Raw genomic sequence first — 5,225 nt, 5'->3', positions numbered from 1 at the left:
TTTGACAGTGTATTGGGAATTTTGATTTTCTTTTCGGTTATACCATATTTTTGTTACGAAAATTTATTAAAATATTGTTAAATAAAATCTAGCCTTAAAGATTTCGGTGATTCCCATAGCTGTGGTTAGTCTTGGTAAAGACACATCTTTCACGTTCTATAAGCTCTGGATTTTGCCGATTGGTAGTGTAAAGGTTTCGATCACAACCTTGCACTGCAAAAGACTTTGTTTGAATCCCAAACTTGTAGGCAGGGTATTGTGAAACATGGTGATAGACTCTCTATCTCACTGCGATATATCACTCTCTCTAAAAACGGCCGATGAACATTTATTCGACCACCTTATAAAGCCCGAGGGGCTAGATGTCGTGCTTTAAGCTCTTCCAAGCAAAAACAAAAGTGAATATCGCAGAAAATATTACTGCTATTGTTTTCTAAAACCCGTGAAGCTTCTGATTGGTCAAGCGCTGAAATTCTATTGTAATGTCTGAATTAGCTAATTAGCTCTTAATGAAGAAAAATTTGATTTTTGAGCCAAATAATAATAGTCGGATTCTATAAATTCTCAGATTAATCTCTAATCACTCAATTAATGTATATTCCAAATATTATCCCTTAATCAGCTCCAGAATAGGAGATATTTAACTTTTTCTAACTGCGCATGCGTGGGCATGCGCAGTATAAAAACTTCGACATTTTTCACAGAAAATATTATATATATTTTTTGCACACGGTACTAAGATCAGAAAATTAGCCTATTATCAGTTATATAGCCTATCAACTAGCTTTTTTAAAATACATCTTTTCTGGGAGCTGAACACAAAAGATTTTTAAGTGGAGAAGGTTCTTTGAAACATATAAGATTTGTTTTTAATGAAAAAAAAAAATGCGACTATTAGTATTTGGCTCAAAAATCAAATTTTTCTTCATTATGAGCTAATTAGCCTATATGAAGTGGGCTAATTTGCTTATTCTAGGCTAATTAGGTGATATTCCGAGATGATAGGCTAATTTGAAGTTATCCCTGACTGAATGAATATATTGTTAAACTTAGCGCGCTAATATTACTTTAGCGCTCGAATAAAGTAAACGTAGCGCGCGAATGTCAATTTAGCGCGCGAATAAAGTAAACATTAGCGTGCTTATGTTAATATAGCGCAAAAAATACTTTTGAGACATTTGGCCAACCATACTTTTTTGCGCGCCTTTGCGCGCCTTCTAATTTTGGCGCTCCTTCTAATTTTTGGCGCGCCCTAATTTTTGCGCGCCTGCTAATTTTTGCGCGCCTTATAATTTTTTATTACGCATTTCTGATTTAACAAGTGTCTTGAAAAGTTTCTAAATGCCTGTATAGTATAATTTGTTGCAAACCCATTGCAAATGCAAAGAACCAGTCACAATGCTTTTTATTGGTTATTTGAATGGAAAAAACTGGACACGCTTTTTTCCAAATTATTGGAAATAATGTGCTAAATTTTCATTTTAAAATTTAAACGAAATTACAATAATGGTTGGGTATGCAAGAGCAGGAGAGCGAAGCCTTCCTGCCAGCCCCATTTTCGATTTGAAATCTTCATTTTTAGCCTAGGTTGATGGATATGAAATGTACTTTCAAAATCAACACAAAAAAGTTGAAAATTTAGTCTTTTTGGAGAGTGGATTAGTTTTAGCGAAAAAAAGGAAAATATATGTAGTAGTTTTAAACTGAATCATGCAATATTTTTTGTTTTGCGTTTTTAAAAAATTTAGCGTGGATTTATTTTCACGAATTTTCCATTTGCCGTGCTTCAAAAGCTTTTAACTTGGTAAATACTGAACCAAGTTTTAAAAGTTATACCACAAAATTTAAGTTAGACTTTCCTCTTTCTAATGAAATGAAAACAATTCTTATAGTAGGGGTCCTACTATTAGAACATCAACTGTTTGGCTCCAAGAGGCCGGCAAACCTGAAAATCTTTTGTGATACACCCGAGATTATTTTGACCATTCAGAGTATTTAATAAAAGGAATTAAATGGTTCCGAGTAATTTATGTTATTTTTTCGACTAGCCATTTTGATTTTTAGAGTACTCCTCAGTGTGCTGTCATTTCTTTTGTATTTTGATCTTGTTATTGATTTTGTAAAATGTCACAAGAAGAAATCCTTTGATTCAGACTTTACGAGTTGGCATTTTATTATTTGTTCAAATTCGATTCTGTTCTTTGATTTACAATTTTGATATGCAAAACTGCATGCACCATTATCTATAAGCGCACCAGAATTTAAATAATTGATAACAGTGTAACCCTTTGTGCGCCAGGGCCTTTTTTTGGTAAAATGAGCTAGGTCAAACTTTAAACGTCATTATTTCCAGAACCAGAAGGAATTAGAGGTTGGTTTATATCGTTGGATAGCTGAAAGTCTTCTTTTTCTTTTGGGACCGGACGGCATATTGCCCGGTGGTGCGGTTTTAAATGACTCCTGTTTCAATTCTATTTGCTAGAGGGCAGAATCTAGTATACCTGAGGCAAACTCTTTGGATTTTCGTTCACTTGTTGACCAAATATGGCTAAAAAACGGTCAAAGTCTCAAAAAAGTTAGTTCCTGGAAAGCTTTGGCATTTTTTTTACTTAATGGCCAAAATCTCTCCATCATAAAGACCAAATTTGCAACTTTTTTGTGTTGATTTTGAAAGTGCATAATTCATTTCTACCAACTTAGGCTAAAAATGAAGATTTCAAATCGAAAATCGGGCTGGCAGGAAGGCTTCGCCCTCCTGCTCCTGCATACCCAACCATTATTGTAATTTCGTTTAAATTTTAAAATGAAAATTTAGGACATTACTTCCAATAATTTGGAGAAAAATGTGTCAAGTTTTTTCCATTCAAATAACCAATAAAAAGCATTGTGACTGGTTTTTTTGCATTTGCAACGGGTTTGCAACAAATTATACTATACAGGCATTTAGAAACTTTTCAAGAAACTTGTTAGATCAGAAATACGTAAAAAATTATAAGGTGCACAAAAATTAGGACACGCCTAAAATTAGCAGGCGCACAAAAATTAGGGCGCGCCAAAAATTAGAAGGCGCGCAAAAATTAGAAGGCGCGCAAAGGCGTTATCTGATATTCCGATGGCGGATTGGCGGCCGCCCACGCTAAAGCTCTAAAGGGAGCGGGCCAATTTCCCATCGGAGAAGAATGATAGTTGTTGGCCTTTATGTACCGCATCCTCAGTCGGGTTCAACAGTCCTTGCCCGTAAAGCTAGAAATATTTTGGTTGGACCCGTCAATCCCCGAAAACGAGGGCTGGGTTACCAGACCTCCCGCTGCAAAATCCTTGACGCGGTCTTGCAAAATTCCGTTATCGAAACCTTCCAGATGTTGAAAATTTTCCCGACCTTCAGAGCTTTAGCGTGTCGGATGAAAATTTCACCATCTGGGGCCAGATAAGCAAAGGCGCGCGGACGCGCAGGAGCGCCACTTTTTAGAAGGCACGCAATTTAACAGACTCGGGTTTGTTCCCTGCATTTCACAGAGTCTGATGGGAGTCTGATTTTGAATACACAAGGACAGGATTAAGGAAGCTCAAATCTTTTGCCTTGCCTACTGAAAATCTTCCAAAGAAATCATTTGAGAAGGAAGCTGCTACAGTTCGCTAACCTGATAACAGATTGTGTATTTTCTGGCCCAGTAAGCTGAAGCTCTAAAGACGTGGGCGAAAATATACAATCTGAAGAAAATGGTCGCGTACCTTTACGCGGACCACGTAGAACTTTATTTAAGAGGAACAGGTTCGAGTGCAATGTCGACAGGGAAGGGTGTCATGGCCGACAACTTTTGGGTCGGGAGAAATGTCAAGTTCTCTCAAAGCAAATTCAAAACCTTTTTGCAAAAGAAGCATGCAAAACATTATTGTATTTCACAAACAAGGTTCTTTAATGGATGAATATGCTCAAAAAAGAATCTTTTTTGCTTTAAACTGATTACACAAGAGAAAACAAGGTATAATAACATCATACACAAATATCACTTAAAAAGAGAGAAAAATCATAAAAAACATTTTTATGTTATCAGTAGAAGAAAACGAGTCTAGGTTCGAGTAATGTTCTAGTTGGGGAGTTGGGGAGTTGCTAGTTTCGAGTTGGGGAGTTCGTAAAACTTTACGGCGACCGAAAATTTTCTAATTTAAACTAATGTAGCCCAAAAGTACAAATTTCAAATTAGCCAGTACCAAACATATTATTGACTTTAAGATCATGAAAATGGTAAGGTGCTGGCTAGGAAAGCCAAAATACTTAGTACTGTTATGTCATTGTCATAATGCTGCGACAACATGACACGTTCTTGTAAAAATATTGACAAAATCTTTAAATAAAATGATTGTCAAACAAATTCCCCAAAAAATATTGATCATACTGCAAGTGATGCTTGTTGTATAAAAGGATATAAGTTGACAGTCATCTTAGCTTAAAAAAATTCGTAGAGATAGCTTATAGAGCTAGAAAAATAATGACACTTTCTTTTGTCATTTTATCATTGGAATTGACACTTTTCAATAAAAATTTTGATCACATTATAAAATACAATGGTTCTAAAGTCACTTTAATCAAGAATTATATTTATACTCAATGTGATGCAGGAAATATAAATGGATATGAATTGACAGTAGAAAATAGCTTTCCATGCTCTCAGCGCACGTGTTTAAGGCAAATAAGCATATTACAGGTGGTATATGTATTATACGTATTATATGTGTTACATATTACTCTCATATTACATTTACTTTCAAAATCGTACTTTTGATGTATGTCATTCTTTTTCGGTAGCCGGTAATTTTTTAACTCCTCAACTCGAAACTAGCAACTCCCCAACTCGAAAGTAGCAACTCTCTAACTCGCGACTAGAATAGCTTACAAACTCGAAGAAAACTGAAGCTTGTTTCCAAACTTTCCCAGCCAACAACAGCAATCATTTAGATTTGCAAAGTTTTGGTATTTTGGTGGGAAAATGGGATTTTTGATGTCATAATTATCTCCAGACTCCAATAGCAATTGAATAAGGAACTTTCACTTTCGATTTCATGAAAGAATAAATTATAGCGGGCATAAATTAAAGTTTTCCAAGGTCACATTTACTTGAAAAAAGTTATGGAATTATTTTCTATTTCTATTTTGTGCTACCATGTTCCAACCATTGAAAATCCCCCATTTTTACAAACATTTAAGTACAAAGTTTTGGTTATAT

The sequence above is a fragment of the Clytia hemisphaerica genome, unplaced genomic scaffold, assembly GCF_902728285.1.
Source record: "Clytia hemisphaerica strain Z4C2 unplaced genomic scaffold, Clytia hemisphaerica genome assembly, whole genome shotgun sequence".
NCBI lineage: Eukaryota > Metazoa > Cnidaria > Hydrozoa > Leptothecata > Clytiidae > Clytia > Clytia hemisphaerica.
The sequence above is the reverse complement of the archived record's forward strand: the minus strand, read 5'-3'. Positions refer to the sequence as shown.